Here is an 18,855-nt window from a genome sequence, read left to right as displayed (position 1 = left end):
TCATTTTTCACGCGGTTTTAATCACATAGTTATTACAAAGCATCAAGATCATTTTTTACCGTGCGCTTCCCTGTACAGGGCGCTTGGCTGTGGCTGGCAGAGCTGTTTGTGCAGACGTGCCCCGTGGAGTGTGCAGTCTGAGACACACAAGCACACACCCTGAGGCTCAGAGTCTCTCTGTGCCCTGGAGAAGCTGTGGTTGAGGCCCAGGGTACAGAATCTCAAGGCCGGCCCTGCCGGGAGCCTTTACTCCATGTCAGGCCGTGCTGCCAATGTGAACACATATTCCCAGAGCAAAAAACGCTAATTCCCACTCTTTCCGGAGCCCCCACTTGCTAGTGCTTAGAATTCTCCTGGGAGACCCAGAGCAGGAACATTTTTCAGATCTCAGCTCAGGGCCAGAGCTTTGTCATCCCCTTGCTGAAGCACCTATTACTCTAGGGCAGTGATGTCAAATGTGAAAGGTCATACCCAGGTGGCCACTTGGCATCATCCAGAGACCAGGGACAGCTGGAGAATGGAATTTGCATCAGCTCCTGAACCTCCAGCCCGCACTGCAATCTCCCATTGCTCTTAAGGACTACAAATGGTGTCAAAAGGCTAAAGACCTCGAAGAGGCGGGCAACATCAGAAACAGTCACTGACACTAAGCTTGAGATGGAGCCAGAAAAATAAATCATTATCATTTAAGCCCTGCACATTTTTATACATACTGTCTTTGCAATATTTCCATAGAATGAGCAAATAAATCACCCCGCTCTTGACATTTTTAATAACTTTAAGAATGTGGTTAGGGTAATACTTAACTTTATTGACATATTGTATGGTTCATCCATCTCATCAAACCTCAATGAAACTTCAATGAATATTAACCGAGGACCCATAATGTACTAGGCACTGCCTGGAGAATCCCCCAAGCAGTCCCTGTCCCCCTCCAGGAGCTCTAACTCATCGGCTTGACTCCTGTCTGTGGGAATCAATAGCCCACGGGGCAAGACTAGATGGAGTCTCGTTCAGATTCTAGCTGGAGGATCCAGCTCCCTGGGTTTGGACTCTGGATGCTTGAGAGTGTTCTCAGGGTCAGGAGCCTCCCTGGTTCTTTAAAGACAGACCTGATGAATGGAAAGAAGAGAGGACAGAATGCCACTGAGTAGCCAAACCCCAAAGACAGTAGATGCAGCCCCAGGACTTCATTCTGGGACATGATCCTGCCTGGTCCCTGATTTCCTGGAACACGACTCAGAGGCCCAGAGTAGGACCTTAAACTCACCAGTCACACAGCTCTTTCATAGCAGAGCTAGAAGTAAAAACCAAGTGTCTTAATTTTTAAGCCAACACCCTTTTCTGTGGTAAATGATAACGGTGGCATATTTTACAAAGGGGTAGGGGAGTTTTAAAAAAGGAGGTCAAATAATTCAAGGAATAATGATGATAATATTTGACCCATTTCTCAAACACTACCTCTAGGAGACGCTCTTTAGCACCCTGGATTCTCAAACGCACAAGTTTTTTCTCTTACCCCAGGACTTTTTTGAGATGTTGCCTTCACAAAAATACTGTGACCTTCAACCCTCTTCTCTTAGCCATTCTCATTCATTCTTCAGATCTCAATTTGGACCTCAATTTGGACATCACTCCAAGAAGCTTTTCCTGATCCCTCAAATCTGCTATCTGTTTGCAAGGCTCGCAGCCCCCATCCCACATTCTCCATCACAGCCCCTGTCCCAGCCCCCTGTAATTGTCTTTTACTTGAATGCCTTCTCCAATCTTCTATGAACCTCTGGAGGTCAGGGACTATATCTTTCTCGCTCCCTCAAAATTGTCTCCATAGACCCTAAAGTTAATAACTCTAAGAATGCGATTAAGGTAATACTCAACTTTATTGATATAGTGTATGGTTCATCCATCTCATCAAAACTCAATTAAATCTCAGTGACCATTAAACCAGGGCCCGAAATGTCCCAGGCAGTGGTGCCTGGCATAGAGTAGATGCTCAATAAATATTTTAGAATGTATAAATGAAGAGTGGACCATAGAGCCTCATCAGGGGAAAAAATGTCATTAGCCATTCCTGTCACAGAGGGATCCAATTTCTCCCTCCTCCTGAACACATCCTTGGCTGCTAATCTGAGCATTCCAGAGTGAGACTTAAGCTGCCTGAGAAAACATATTATAGGCTATGTAAAGATAAGAGAAAGGTACACACATTTAAATATGGCCCTTCTTATTTATGGGTGCAAACTTTACACTCGGAAGACATATCTTCTTTATAGCAAAAGCCAAGGAAACAAATATTGGACAGAGAAAGAATTTTGCAGCAAACATTGCGGAAATGCTTTAATATCTCTGCTACATAAAGAATTCATACAAATTGATTTTTTAAAATTCAAGACCTCAATAGATAAGTAGACAAAGAACATGAACAGAAAATGCATATAAGGGGAGGCTTAACTGGTAAGTAAAAGTACAGAAACATATCCAACCTTGTCAATTAAGGCAGTTGGGAGGTATAGGACCCAAGTGCAGGATGAGAAAAGGTCAGTCGCCCCCCTGGCCCAACCTCCCCCCCTCACCGCAGGACTTAACTTGCTGTGTCTGCTGTGGTTCGATGTGCCAGGTGAGGCGGGTTTGAGTAAGAGCCCTCAGGTCCCTAGGAGGCTAGGAGAGATGCAGGGGGCAACACAGTGAGCAAGGCCAAGAGGTGAATGCTGAGCTGGCAGCCAATGGGGTGGAGGGAGGCCATGCAACAGCAAGAAGAGGGGTAGAATGGCTTTCAGGCAGCTTTGCTCATTAGAGGATGCAGCGCCAAAGGTGGCTAGCACAGTGCCTAACACATGGTAAACGCTAGAAAACTGTGAAGCTGGAAATACAGGCTTGCAAACGGAGAAGAAAGAATCAAAAGGGAAATAAATAAATGTTTGGAAACAAGGTGATCTATTTAAATAGGACACAATCCCAGGGGCTTTATGATTTGCTGTCAGCTTCTGGTTTGGCTTCTTCTGCAACCAGCTGCCATGCAGGGTTCCCTCAGGTGCACCCACCAGAAGGGAAAGGAGACCCATTAATGCTTCATGCCGGCACGGCTCACAGGTGCCTGGGAAGTTCAGAAATGTTTCTGAAAAACAAAACAATAACGAAAATATGATTTAACCTATTAAACTTTCAGAAGCTAAAAATAAAAATACATTATGCAGTACACCTTAAACTTATACAGTGATGTATGTCAATTCTATCTCAATAAAACTGGAAAAAATAAAAATAATATCCAGTGTCAAGCTTGGTACAGTAGAAATATAAGTATGGCATTTTTGGAAAGCAGTCCAGCAGTATTTATCAAGCACCATGTATCAATTAGTCATCGTGGCAATAACGCTGTGTAACAAATGACCTCAAAAATCTCAGAAATGAAGGTCCCCAGGGGTCCAAGGTGGCAAGTGTATCATAGCCTAAGGCATCCCATGACTGTCAAGAGGGAGCACTGAGCTCCCAAAACAGTTCCTCATCTTGTTGATTGTTGAACCCTGCCTGCTTGCAAAAATCACCGAGGTCCTAAGGTCCAATATTCCATTTTGTGGAGGGTCACATATGGGTCTGTCTACCCAGGCAAAGGAGATAATGCAGTGGAGTGGGATCTAGAGCAAGCAAGAAGGGGAGGCAATCCACTTGATGGGCTCCTTTCCCTAGCTCAAAAGTCATTGCAGAGACTTCGACTGACTTCTCGAAATTGCACATTAAAACCTTGTTGAAAGAAAGCTTATGGGGTGATAAAAATGTCCAATATCTTGAACAGGGTCAAACAGCTTTGTACATCCGTCAATTTAAATGATCACTTAAAATGTGTGCATTTTATAGTATGTGACTTATTCCCCTATGAAGTTGATTTAAAAATAAAACCTGTTGAGAATCATCTTACTATAATATTTAAGTTTCTATAGAAAACTGATTTCATCTGGAAACAGACTGATAAAATTAAGCTGAATAAAAAACTATTTATAGTTCTTTCACTTCTGGCCAAGATGGGATAACAGAGGCTGGGTTTCACCTCCTGTCTGAAATAAACGATATTTTTAAAGACAAAAAAAATGAAAGAAGAGTTTTCAAGACATTGGATGTCAGACACTGATGCCTGAGGAATGGGAAGCAAATGTTACAATTGTCCCAGCTTATTGCCTTAAAAAGGTTTCCAGACCATGGAGAAAGAAGGGGGAAACCAGGCAGAGCCCAGTGAACTTCTTGAGTTTAGAGCTTCCAGAGCTGAGAGCCTGGGGACCTCAATGACATTTATAGAATACTCTCCATTCAAAGACAGCAGAACACACATTCTTTTCAAGTGTACATGAAACATACACATAAAACAATTCTCAAATTATGTCTGGTGCATAAGATAGTCTCAAATTTAAATGAATTGAATTCATACAGTGTATATTTTCTGGCCAAAATGGAATTAAATTATAAATCAACAGCAGAACTCTAAAAATTTATCAAATATTTAAAAAATAAAAAACATACTTCCAAATAACCCATGGGTCAAAGAAGAAATCAAAAGGGCGATTAGAAAGTATTTGGAAGTGGAGGGGCGCCTGGGTGGCTCAGTTGGTTAAGCGACTGCCTTCGGCTCAGGTCATGATCCTGGAGTTCTGGGATCGAGTCCCGCATTGGACTCCCTGCTTGGCAGGGAGTCTGCTTCTCCCTCTGACCCTCCCCCCTTCTCATGCTTTCTCTCTCTCTCTCTCTCTCTCTCTCTCATTCTCTCTCTCAAATAAATAAAATCTTAAAAAAAAAAAAAAGGAAAGTATTTGGAACTGGAAACATGTGAAAACACAGCATAGCAAAATTTGTGGGATGCTGCTAAAGTTGTACATAGGGGGAAATTTATAGTACCAAATGCCTATATTAGAAAAAAAGAAATGTCTCAACTCTGTGACCTCAACCTCCACCCTAGGAAGCTACAAAAATATAAAGACATAAAACCCAATGTAAGCAGAAGAACAGAAATAATAATGATCAGAGTAAATATCAATGGAAAAAGAAACCAAACACAACATAGAAAAAAATCAATGAAACTGAAAGCTGGTTTTTTGAGACCTATAAACCTCTAGCCAGAGTAATCAATAGAGAGAGAGGGAGAAGATACAAATCAGCAATAACAGGAATGAGAGAGGTAAAAATCAGTATGCATTCTAGAGATATTAAAAAGATCATAGGGAATATTATGAACACTTTTATAACAATAAATTTGACAAGTGAAATAAAGTGGACAAATTCCTTGCATGACAGAAATTGCCAAAATTCACTCACGAAAAAATAACCTGAATAGTCCCATGTATTATTAAAGTATTTAATTTGTAGTTAAAAACTTTCCCAGAGGGGCACTTGGGTAGCTCAGGTCATGATCCCAGGGTCCTGGGATCGAATTCCACATCGGGCTTCCTGCCCAGTGGGAATCTGCTTCTCCCTCTGCCTGCCCCTCTCCCTGCTTGTGCTCTCACTTGCTCTCTCCCTCTTGCTCTATCTCTCAAATAAATAAATAAATAAATCATCTTAAAAAAAAAAAACTTTCCCAGAAAAAAAACTCCAAGTCCAGATGGCTTCCCTGATGAATTCTACCAAACATTTGAGGAAGAAATAAAATCAATTCTACACAAATCCTTGAAGAAATTGAAAAGGGACAAAAACTTCCCCACTCATTCCATGAGGCCAACAGTACCCTGATACTAAAAGCAAACAAAGATATTACAATAAAACTCCAGACTAATAGACCTCATGAATATAGATGCAAACATCTTACCAAAATTTTAGCAGATCAAATCCAACAACACACAAAAAGAATAATACGTCATTACTAAGTAGAGTCGATCCCAGGAGGACAAGGCTAGTTTAACATTCAAAAAAAAATCAATGTAATTCACCATATTAACAAATCAAAAAGAAAAACTGTACTATTGGGGCCCCTGGGTGGCTAAGTCGGTTAAGTGTCTGCCTTCGGCTTGGGTCATGATCCCAGAGTCCTGGGATGGAGCCCCACGTCGGGTTCCCTGCTCAGTGGGGAGCCTGCTTCTCCCTCTCCCTCTGCTGCTCCCACTACCTGTGCTCTCCTGCTCTCTCTCTGTTAAATAAATAAATAAAATCTTTAAAAAAAAAAAGAAAAACTGTATTATCAATTTCAATTGGTGCAGAGAAAGCATTTGACAACATCAACACAACCATTCCTGATAAAAACTTTCAGCAAACCAGGAATAAAAAAAGAACCTCCTCAATGTGATTAAGGGCAGATCTGGAAAATCTACAGCTAATAACATATGTAAATGTGAAAGCCTGAGTATTTTTTGCCTAATATTGAGAATAAGACAAAGATACCAGTCTCGCCATTTCTATTTAACATTTTACTATAGGTTCTAGCCAGGTCAATAAGGCAAGAAGAAATTAGTCATTCGGATGGGAAAAGAAAAATTAAGAGTGTATTTATTCATAGATAACATGATCATCTATGTAGAAAAATTCAATGAAATCTACAAAAATGCTATTACAACTAATGAGTGAGTTTAGAAAGGTTTCAGGATATAAGATCAATATACAAAAATCAATTGTGTTTCTATAAACTAGCAACAAACAATTGGAAGTTGAAATTAAAAAATCAATGTCATTTAGAATAGTATAAAAAAATTAACTACTTATGGGTAAATCTCACAAAAGATGTGAAAGACCTATACTATTAAAACTAAAAAACATTGCTGATAGATATTAAAGATGACCGAAAGAGAGTGATTCTATGTTCATAAATCCTAAGATTCTTAAGATGTTAAATATTGTTAAAATGTTAAATCTCCCAAATTAATCTATGGATTCAGTATAATCCCAATCACATCGCAGCAGGCTTTTTTGGTAAAAATTGACAAACTGATTATAAAAATTCTTACGGATATTAGTCTGTTATCAGATATATGGTTTGTAAATATTTTCTCCCATTCCATTGGTTACCTTTTCATTTTGTTGATTATTTCCTTTGATCTACAGAATCTTTTTAGTTTGATGTAGTCCCACTTGTTTATTTTTGCTTTTGTGGCCTGTGCTTTTGCTGTCATATCTGAAAAATCATTGCCAAGACCAATGTTAAGGAGCTTTTCCCCTACTTTTCCTCCCCCAGGGATTTAATGGTTTCAGATCTTACATTTAAGTCTTTAATCCATTTCAAGTCAATTTTTGTGTGTGGTGTAAGATCAGAACCTAATTTTTATTCTTTTACACATGGATATCCAGTTTTCCCAGCCCCACTTATTAAAGAGATTGTAGTCCAACCCCCCCTGTGTGTTCTTGGTGCCCTTGTCAAAGATTAGTTGACTGTATATGCATGGATTTATTTCTGAGCTCTTGATTCTGTCCTATTAGTCTGTGTCTGTTTAGATGCCAGCACTATACTGCTTTGATTACTATAGCTTTGTAATAGAGTTTGAAATCAGGAAGTATGATGCCTCTAGCTTTGTTCTTCTTTCTCAAGATTGCTTTGGCTCTTAGGAGTTTTCGTGGTTCCACATGAATTTTAGGGCTATTTTTTTTTCTATATCTAAGAAAGATAGTAAAGGAAAAAAAAGATTAAAAAAATGGACAAAGGATCAGAATAGACATTTTTCTAAAGAAGATATACAAATAGGGGTGCCTAGGTGGCTCAGTCGGTTAAGCATCTGCCTTTGGCTCAGGTCATGATCCTGGAGTCCTGGGATCGAGCCCCGCGTCCAGCTTCCTGCTCAGCGGGAGTCTGCTTCTCCCTCTCCCTCTGCTCTTTCCCCCACTTGTTTTCTCTCTCTCTCTCACTCACTCTCTCTCTCAAATAAATAATTAAAAAAAAGAAGATATACAAATAGCCAACAGGTATATGAAAATATGCTCAACATCAGGGAAATTCAAATCAAAACCACAATGAGATGTCACTTCACATCTGTTAGGATGGCTGTTATCAAAAAGACAAGTGATAACAAGTGTTGGCAAGGGTGTGAAAAAAAAGGTAACCTTTGTACACTGTTGGTGGGAATGTAAATTGATGTATCTATCATAGAATACAGAACTACCATATGATACAGCAATTCTACTTCTGGATACATATCCAAAGGAAATGAAATCAATATTTCAAGGACATAATCATACCTGCACTCCCATGTTCATTGCAACATTATTCACAATAGGCAAGATATGGAAACAACTTAGGTGTCGGTCAGAAAACGAATGGATAAAGAAAATGTAAAAATAAAATACATTGTTACATATGTGGAATATCATTCAGCTATAAAAAAGAAGGACATCCAGGGCACCTGGGTAACTCAGTCATTTAAGTGTCTGCCTTCAGCTCAGGTCATGATCTCGCAGTCCTGGGATGGAGCCCCACATCCAGCTCCCTGCTCGGCGGGGAGTCTGCTTCTCCCTCTCCCTCTGCCCCTCCCCCCACTTGTGCATTCACTCTCCCTCTCTCAAATAAATAAATAAAATCCTAAAAAAAAGAAAAAGAAGGAAATCCTGCCATTTGCAACAATATGGATGAACCTAGTGGACATTATGCTATGTGAAATAAGCCTGACACAGGAAGACAAATACTGTGTGATCTCACATATATGTGGAAACTAAAAGTAAAATTCATAGAACAGTGGTTGTCAGGCACTGGGGGGCACAGGAGGGATGGAGATGTTGGTCAAAGGATACAAAGGATACAAACTTTCATTAATAAGATCAGTAAGTTCTCAGGATCTAATGTAGAACATGGAGACTATAGTTAATAATACTGTATTGTATACTTGGATTTTGCTAAGAGAACAGATCTTAAATGTTCTTACCACAATAAAAGTAATTATGTGAAGTGATGGATGCAATAATTAATTTGATTGTGGTAATCATTTCACAGTGTATATGTACATTAAATCATCACACTGAACACGTTAATTATATATAATTTTTATTTGTCAACTATACTTCAATAAAGCTAGGGGAAAATCATATGGAAATGTACAGAACCAATAATGGCCAAAACAACTTTCAAAAAGAGCAATGCAGGGAACTAAAACTATCTCATTTCAAGACTTATAAAGCTACAGTAATCAGGACAATGTGGTATCAGCTTCAAGATAAACAAATATATCAATGGAACATAATAGTCTAAAAACAGACCCACACATATATGAACAACTGATTTTCAACAAAGGTGCAAGAGAAATTCAGTGGAAACAGAATATGCAAAAATGAACTCAAAATAGATCATGGACCTAAATTTAAAACCTAAAACTATAAAATTTTTAGAATAAAACATAGGAGAAAGTCTTTGTGACTCTGAATTAATCAATGATTTTTTAAATATGACATCAAAAGCCTAATACATAAAAGAAAAATGATACATTTTATTTCATCAAAATTAATACTTTATTCTTCAAAGTATACTGTTAAAAGATATTGTTTAAAAGAATGAAGAAGTCATGAAAGAATTTTCAAAGAGTGGTTAAAAAAGCAAACCAAGTGCTTCAAAACTAGGTAGAAGAAAAGCAGGGATTAGAGGAAATGGGATAGATGAGCCTCAGGTAGTGAAACCTAACTTCCTCAAGTTCATCTGAAGGCAAGAGATGGCATAAGAAGTCAGAAGGCGTGGGTGGTATCTGATGGCTGTCCAGAGAAAAGGAAGACGATCCACCAAAGTAACCCTGCCTCTGGTTCCCACAACTTAAGGAGACCCCATGGTTGACAGTGACAGAAAAAGCTACTCGGAGCTTAGTAGATTCTGGAGGCCTTCATAATCCAGCTTGCCCTAAAATCCCAGAGCTTCAGGAAAACTCCCAAGAGAAAGAAAGCTTTATAAATCTTCTGGATGACTTAGGTCTCCAAATGATCTTCATTGCAATCCCTTCTAGGGGGAAAAAAAATCTGAGATGGGTCTTCTGAATATGGCCACTTACTATTAGATTACATTCATGTACTCCTCTACTGGCATCCTATATTGGTTTTCAAACAGGCATTAGGAAGTAGAAACTGTAAAAGTATAAAATAAAAACAAAAATCAGAGGTATAGTATTTTCTTTCCACATTCTCAATCATCTTGCATACTGAGTGACCACACCTCACTTTGGAGACCACTGAGTTAGATAAAGCACTCTAGTTACATCCAGTAGACAGGAAATAATCAGACCTGATAGATTATGACAATATTAAGAAAAATAGAAATAGCTATGATAACAAAACATCGTAAACAACTGAACTATCCAAGAAAGAATAACTGGTCAAACTTACATCCACTTGACAAACTATTAAACAATCATTTAAAATGATATCTTCAATAGTATGGAGGTTCCCCCAAAAATGAAAAATGGAAATATCATATGATCCAGTAATTCGACTACTGGGTATTCACCCAAAGGAAACAAAAATAGTACCTCAAAGAGATATATACACCCCTATGTTTATTGCAGCTTTATGTACAATAGCCAAGATATGGAAGCACCCCACATGTTCATTGATACTAAATGGATAAAGAAGATGTAGTATATATATACAATAGAATATTATTCAGTCATGAAAAAGAATGAGATCTTGACATTTGTGACAACATAGATGGACCTAGAGGGTATTTGCTAAGTGAAATAAGTCAGACAGAGAAAGACAAACACTGTATGATTTCACTTACCTATGGAATCTAAAAAAAACAGCCAACCAACCAAACAAATAAACAAAAAACAGAAACAGACCCATAAATAGAGAGATATTCTCAATAGAGAACAAATTGTTGGTCACCAAAAGGGAAAGCAGGTGGGGAGATGAGCAAAATGGGTGAAGGGAAGTGTGGGAGATACAGCCTTCCAGTTATGGAATGAGTAAGTCATGTGGATGAAAGGTACAGCATACGGAATATAGTCAATGGTACTATAATAGCATTGTATGGTGACAGATGGTTGCTTCACCTTGGTGAGCACAGCATAACATACAGAGTTGTTGAATCACTATGTTGTACACCTGAAATTAATACACATTTGTATGTCAACTATACTTCAATTAAAAAATAAAAACAAAAATAAAGAATAAGATATGTTTTCAAAGAATATTCTCTGACATGTAAAAATGTTCATGATGTGGCATTACATGAGAAAAACGAATGCACAATACTCAGGAAGGTTCCAATTTTGTAAAAGGAAAACTTACATATGTATCATGGAAAAGACTGAGAAGAACTGTGTTGAGGTGTAATTAAATTTTGGATGATTTTACATTTTTGCTTTATTCTTTCAGCCTTTTCCAAATGCTCTGAAATCAACATTTTCCATTTTATAATCATAAAAACACAATATTTTTGTAAAGAAAGCATTATAAAAAGATAAACCCACCAGGCAGTAAAAAGTGGTGACACTGAACACTTCTAGTGAGAGGTTAAGAAGGTTAGAAAGAGATTTAAAAAATCAGAACTCTAAGTGTAATGTATAGGGCCCTGGGTTCTCAGTAATGATGGAAGACGGGTACCCACCAGCACTCAGCATCTTCATTCACTTGGTTACAGGCATCCATCCTGCGAGCTCCAATCATGTCACAGACGGTGAGTGAGGCCATAGCAGTATAAAGATGCTTCAGAAGCAGGGGGCCCCGCCCCGGAGTGCTTCTCAGTCAGTTAACTTGTGTTCCCATGCTGTGCTCTCCAAAACAGAAAGCAACAAGTCTTCCTCTATACAAATCAGCTTTAGTGTTTTCTTGTGAAACAGGGTGGTTGAGGATGTGCTGGCCACCACAATCTAAAAAGATATGACAAGGAGAAGGAGATTCAGAGAAGGAGAAATAAAATGGGAATATCGGACAGGCTGAAATGTTAGGGTCTTCAATCTGAAGGCCAGAAGGGAAGGGATTGGGATCCACAGAACCGAGAATCTTGAGGATGCATGGAGCACAGACTTACTCAACCAAATTCCAAAACTCTGTGACTAGGAGATGTCCTGTGAAACGTGACCCAGGTTTAGTTCCAGACATAAAAGGAAGCAATTTCTCTCACAATGAGTAATAAATGGATTGGAACTTATTGGAATTCATCATCCCCAAGAGGTAATGCTGGCAGGAACCATAAATGCCTTCCAAAAAGCTTTGGACAAATTTATGAATGGCAGAATTGTAAATGACCTCTTTTGCTCCCTCCCTCTTGCTCTTTCTCTCTCAAGCAGACACTGTAGAGACTGAGCTAGTGGTTGCCCTAAGAGATGCTGCTCCGATTTTCCCTAATGGCCAGGCAAGGTCAGGGCCCCCACCCTGTGTTCCCACGGCACCCTGACCACACTGCATTATTATTCCTTGCCAAGGGGCCTGCGGCCCTGCTAGGTTGTCACAGCGACAGGCAGTACTGAGTAGGTGCTCAATAAGTGTGGGTTGAAACAATGGTTGGACCCCACCTGTCTTTGTTAGAGGAAGCAGCCTGGAAGGTGTGCCATGTGCCACATTTAATCGGGGCCAAATCTTGAGAGCTTTTACACTGGCAGGCGTGTTGATTGCTTTCTGGTCCTTGCTCTCCACTACCCCCACCCCCACTCCCATGTGCTCCCAGAGCAGAAAATCTGGTGCAAGGGCAGGAAGTGTGGGCAGTTTAGGGTATACTCTCAGAGGAATACCCCCAAGTGAAGCCGTGCAAGAACATCTCATCTAAGAAGTGGCTCTTGGAAGCTCCTGGGAAACTAATGTCTGGAGAGCTCTCGTCCTCCCCCTCTTCTTATCCCCCAGCCCTGCTCACCAGACAGCTCTATTGTCCACCCCTGTGAGCTTCTGAGCTCTGATTTGCAAGTCAATTCCCTGGGAACCACATCATAAGATACATTATCAGATAACAGATACTCCGTTATGTCAAGGACACAGTCTCCCACATCTCCTCTAAGCCTTGTTTAATAACATGAGTCTTATCTGTAAGTGAGCCAAGATTCTTTAGGTTGAGGAGGGATTTTAATTTATTTTTCCATTAATGGTCAGCATCCATGCTAAACCTGTAAACACTGTTTCTATAAAGGCAATGCAATACTAATTTTTAATGCAAATAAATAACTAGAGTGAGTGATTCAGAGGTACAGTTTGTCCCAATGGGGCTTTTGCAAATCTCTTACATTTGGCTTTGGAGAAGAGAGAATACTTTATATTCTGGTAAGTTGCAGTGGTCACCTAGGGTCCAGTTTCCTCATTCTTGGGATTTCTCAAGGATATATGGGAGAAAGGAAAGATAAATCAAAAGTAGAGATCATAACACCATACAGCTGTTAAAGTTAGAAAAAAATCTTAGAGATTTTCTACTAAAACTCTTTTGTTTTATAGGTGAGAAATGTGGTCACAGAAAGAATAAGGCCTGCCTGGGGATATACGGCCTATGGATAACTGTGCAGAGTCCAGAAATGGCAAGTGTCTGAGAAATGTACAGGAGCGGCTATGGTAGCAGAGCACCCCATTGCTGAGTTTGTGACTATCGTTGAGGTGCCAGTAACCCACCAGGTTTGGCACATATGGCACAGATTCTCCTGGTCAGAACTCACTGGACACATTCTATTATACAGATCCCATAAGTCTATTTAAACGTGTCAGATATTTACTCTGATTTGGGTTTCCAAATACAGTCACTAGAATTGCATAAAACCTGTAGAGGTTAAACAGTAGGTCTTGCCAGGAATCCCAAGAGCCCAGAGCCCAGAATTCTGTCTGGACTGAGATCCAGACCATGGTGAACCCAGGCCTGGAGGTCCTCAAGACAGTGGCTCCTCTGGAAGAAGAAGAAAAAGCCACAGAAAAACTCAAGATCAAGTTGGCACCCATAATTATCAGTCTAGAGGCCACAGGAACTGACGTTTCTGGGAGGCCCCCCCAGTCAACTGGGAGAAACAAGGGTCACAATCACTCTCGGAGCACAGTCAGTCACCAAAAGTAGCATTTCTCAACAGTTATGAAGGCTGAGATGGGGAAAAAGCATGATGAACAACGGGTGTGAGATGGGGGCTGGACCATCACCAGCCAGACTGTGAAGAAGATGGAGCAGGTGATGGCTTCTCCATGGGCTCACACTCCCACCAACCAACAGAGTCACCACTGCCCTCTTAAAACCAGCTCATCCTTCTGGAACTGGAAGAGTGGTTAGAGTAAACATGCTGACATGATAGGGATCTGCATCTCAAAGATTTCTGTTCTCTAGTGAGTTAGGCATGAAGTAAAGTGGACAAAAGTACTCCCCCTGCAGTCAGGCAATGATTCCATCAAGGAAGACTCAGACGGTACACCGGGCAGGAAGTGAGCAGCCAGAGAACATCCATGTCCTGGACCAGAGAAGGGGGTTAGCCACATGGTACTTAAGAAGCTATGGACACTTAGTAGGGGAGAACAAATATGAATTTTTTAATTATCTATTTAAAGTAGTTTCTCCACACTATAATTACACATTTTCATTGTATTTAATTTGGGGGTGTTTTTATTGATAGTGGTGGTGTCCTTCTGATTATAAACGGAAAGAAAAACCACCAATCTTTAAAGGGTCTGAGATCTCTTTGTTCTTGCTGGTTTACAGGAAGCAGCAAGACCTTGAGAACAGGAGAAAACACTGCAGCAGGACTGAGTGAGCTAGTATATGACCCACTATTTCAGGCAGATATAGAAAGCTCATCTTCTTCAGAAAAGGAACTGAGAGAGGAAATGAAAGAAAAAAATTATTGAGTCCAACTTCTGTCATATGGGATATAGTCACACTTCCTGGACTACACATCATTTTCTACTTTTTCTGATGCTTCTATAACTTGAAGAAAAGAGAAGGAAAAAATCCCATAAGCACTGGCATCTAGCTCTGGAAGGAGACAGACTAGACTGTGGTCAGGTAACCAGGAAACATGTGATCTCTAAGCTTCTGTCGGTGTTTTCAACTGTGAAAGTATGGAGACCATGAAAGATGGCCCTATGCTTATAGAACACTACCATGGGTGTTTGGATATAGGAAGCTGGGTCAAGAACTTAGTATGGGTTGGAGATGGGAGCTGAACTGCCTTGTTGACAGGAGAAGAAGGATGGACTGACTCCAGGCACAGACTTAGCAAGGAGGACTCAGGCACTAGAATCCCAGTGCAGGAGAGCTGGGGCCACACCCTTTAGGGGTCCTCCATATTCCCCCAGCTCTGCATTCCCTGAAGGCCACAATCCTTTCAATTTGTCTCCCCACTAGACACATACTCCCCATGGCAATCCTGTTTTCCTCCAAGTGTCCCCCTTGCTCTGGACTGTAGCCAGAGTATCCAGGCTACTAATTTCCTGCCCTAGACACCCATTACTCCCTATTCCCCTCCATACCCACCAGCTGCCCTGGCAAGAAATCTGTGAATTCCTAGGTCCCTGGAATACAGGGCCAGGACTGGAAGAAAAGATGAAGACGACAATGGAGAAAGTTCATAGATACCCAAGGTGCCCAATTCAGCAAGTATCTCTCTTCTTGTGCTTTCCTGCCCACAAGTGTTACCAGCCTTGTGGCTCACCATCATGCCCCTAATGCTTTATTGTGCTATTGTGCTGGGAAAGATAGCCCTACTGCCCTACTGCCCCAGCCTGAGATTCCCTATTCCCTGGCTCTAAGTGATGAGAAAAAATGAAGAAAGACCACTTGGCCAGTAAGATTACCCTTTTACTTCTCAGTTGACCTTGTAGCTGCCACGTTCAGAAGAGCAGCAGTTTTTCAAAATGGTGGCCCTCTGAGCTATATGTTGAAGAAAAATTTAAAATTAATAAAATATGATATTTCCTTTTATTTATAATGCTGGCAGTTGATGTGACAAAATCATATTAAGAACATTGTTCCATTTTTAAAATGGTGGCTTAGTAATGTTTTATGGGTGGGGAACCTATTTTCCCAGCAGGCTTGTATTGCCTATACTTACTGCAGGGTCTGCTAACAATGTTGTATCTGCCTTATCTGCATTCTTCAACCTGTTATGATATATGAGCTACTACTACTTTCTTTCTCTATATGCTAATCCTCAAAAGCTATTTCTTGGGGTGGGGGGGAGATGCAAATAACTGTAAGTTTATGGTTTGAGGCAGAAAATGAAAGAGAAGACTCAGAAGGATAAAAGATGGCATCAGGCCAGGGCTTATGGGGGATTGTGACTAATTTTAGAGTATGATGCCTATACTCAATTTTAAGTGACTGCCTATAAGTCCTACCCATTACTCACAAATAATCCTTAACTAAAAGTCTCCTGTGTACATAAAGTGTGTTAGTGATCATTGAGGTAAATTTAAGGAACTGGGAAGGTCTTAAGATTAAGGCAAAGATGTACAAAAAATTAATGGTGGTTAAAGGAAGCAAGACACAGAGCACAGCTCCATAAGTCAGGAAAGCAAAATTTTAAATCAAAATTTAAGTAGAGGAAACACCAGCTTCCAGATAAACTTCAATAGAAAGAGATACTGGTATAAACCAAAACTAAATTTTATTTTTTTTTTATTTAAATTTTTTTATTGTTATGTTAATCCCCATACATTGCATCATTAGTTTTAGATATAGTGTTCCATGATTCATTGTTTGTGCATAACACCCAGTGCTCCATGCAGAACGTGCCCTCCTCAATACCCATCACCAGGCTAACCCATCCTCCCAACCCCCTCCCCTCCAGAACCCTCAGTTTGTTTTTCAGAGTCCATTGTCTCTCATGGTTCTTCTCCCCCTCCGATTTCCCCCCCTTCATTCTTCCCCTCCTGCTACATTCTTCTTCTTCTTTTTTTCTTTCTTAACATATATTGCATTATTTGTTTCAGAGGTACAGATCTGAGATTCAACAGTCTTGCACAATTCACAGCGCTTACCAGAACACATACCCTCCCCAGTGTCCATCACCCAGTCACCCCATCCCTCCCACCCCACCCCCCACTCCAGCAACCCTCAGTTTGTTTCCTGAGATTAAGAATTCCTCATATCAGTGAGGTCATATGATACATGTCTTTCTCTGTTTGACTTATTTCGCTCAGCATAATACCCTCCAGTTCCATCCACGTCGTTGCAAATGGCAAGATCTTATTCCTTTTGATGGCTGCATAATATTCCATTGTATATATATACCACATCTTCTTTATCCATTCATCTGTTGATGGACATCTTGGCTCTTTCCACAGTTTGGCTATTGTGGACATTGCTGCTATAAACATCGGGGTGCACGTAGCCTTTCGGGTCCCTACTTTTGTATCTTTGGGGTAAATACCCAGTAGTGCAATTGCTGGATCGTATGGTAGCTCTATTTTCAACTTTTTGAGGAACCTCCACACTGTTTTCCAGAGTGGCTGCACCAGCTTGCATTCCCACCAACAGTGTAGGAGGGTTCCCCTTTCTCCGCATCCCCGCCAACATCTGTCATTTCCTGACTTGTTAATTTTAGCCATTCTGACTGGTGTGAGGTGGTATCTCATTGAGGTTTTGATTTGGGTTTCCCTGATGCCGAGCGATATTGAACACTTTTTCATGTGTCTGTTGGCCATTTGGATGTCTTCTTTGGAAAAATGTCTGTTCATGTCTTCTGCCCATTTCTTGATTGGATTCTTTGTTCTTTTGGTGTTGAGTTTGATGAGTTCTTTATAGATTTTGGATACTAGCCCTTTATCTGATATGTCATTTGCAAATATCTTCTCCCATTCTGTCAGTTGTCTTTTGGTTTTGTTGACTGTTTCCTTTGCTTTGCAAAAGCTTTTTATCTTGATGAAGTCCCAATAGTTCATTTTTGCCCTTGCTTCCCTTGCCTTTGGTGATGTTTCTAGGAAGAAGTTGCTGCGGCTGAGGTCGAAGAGGTTGCTGCCTGTGTTCTCCTTTAGGATTTTGATGGACTCCTGTCTCACATTGAGGTCTTTCAACCATTTGGAGTCTATTTTTGTGTGTGGTGTAAGGAAATGGTCCAGTTTCATTCTTCTGCATGTGGCTGTCCAATTTTCCCAACACCATTTGTTGAAGAGACTGTCTTTTTTCCATTGGACATTCTTTCCTGCTTTGTCAAAGATTAGTTGACCATAGAGTTGAGGGTCCATTTCTGGGCTCTCTATTCTGTTCCATTGATCTATGTGTCTGTTTTTGTGCCAGTACCATACTGTCTTGATGATGACAGCTTTGTAGTAGAGCTGGAAGTCCGGAATTGTGATGCCGCCAGCTTTGCTTTTCTTTTTCAACATTCCTCTGGCTATGCGGGGTCTTTTCTGGTTCCATACAAATTTGAGGATTATTTGTTCCATTTCTTTGAAGAAAGTGGATGGTATTTTGATGGGGATTGCATTGAATGTGTAGATTGCTCTAGGTAGGATTGACATCTTCACAATATTTGTTCTTCCAATCCATGAGCATGGAACGTTTTTCCATTTCTTTGTGTCTTCCTCAATTTCTTTCATGAGTATTTTATAGTTTTCTGAGTACAGATCCTTTGCCTCTTTGGTTAGATTTATTCCTAGGTATCTTATGGTTTTGGGTGCAATTGTAAATGGGATCGACTCCTTAATTTCTCTTTCTTCTGTCTTGTTGTTGGTGTATAGGAATGCCACTGACTTCTGTGCATTGATTTTATATCCTGCCACTTGACTGAATTCCTGTATGAGTTCTAGCAGTTTTGGGGTGGAGTCTTTGGGATTTTCCACATAAAGTATCATATCATCTGCAAAGAGTGAGAGTTTGACTTCTTCTTTGCCAATTTGGATGCCTTTGATTTCTTTTTGTTGTCTGATTGCTGTGGCTAGGACTTCCAATACTATGTTGAATAGCAGTGGCGATAGTGGACATCCCTGCCGCGTTCCTGACCTTAGGGGGAAAGCTCTCAGTTTTTCCCCATTGAGAATGATATTCGCTGTAGGTTTTTCATAGATGGCTTTTATGATATTGAGGTA

General features: G+C 40.3%; 1 long non-coding RNA gene across 1 annotated transcript in view; it reads right to left on the bottom strand.

Moving 5' to 3' along the window:
- Positions 1–1,906: 1,906 nt before the first annotated feature.
- LOC116635010 overlaps positions 1,907–18,855 on the bottom strand; it is a 172,733-nt gene continuing 155,784 nt past the window's right edge. Inside the window, exons 4-5 of the long non-coding RNA XR_004300088.1 lie at positions 11,483–11,744; positions 1,907–3,115 (exon numbers count right to left, since the gene is read on the bottom strand). This is a non-coding gene — a long non-coding RNA (uncharacterized LOC116635010). The remainder of the gene's footprint in view (positions 3,116–11,482; positions 11,745–18,855) is intronic.

The sequence above is a fragment of the Phoca vitulina genome, unplaced genomic scaffold (genome assembly GCF_004348235.1).
Source record: "Phoca vitulina isolate PV1807 unplaced genomic scaffold, GSC_HSeal_1.0 scaffold10, whole genome shotgun sequence".
NCBI classification, from domain to species: Eukaryota; Metazoa; Chordata; class Mammalia; order Carnivora; family Phocidae; genus Phoca; species Phoca vitulina.
The sequence above is the reverse complement of the archived record's forward strand: the minus strand, read 5'-3'. Positions and strand labels throughout refer to the sequence as shown.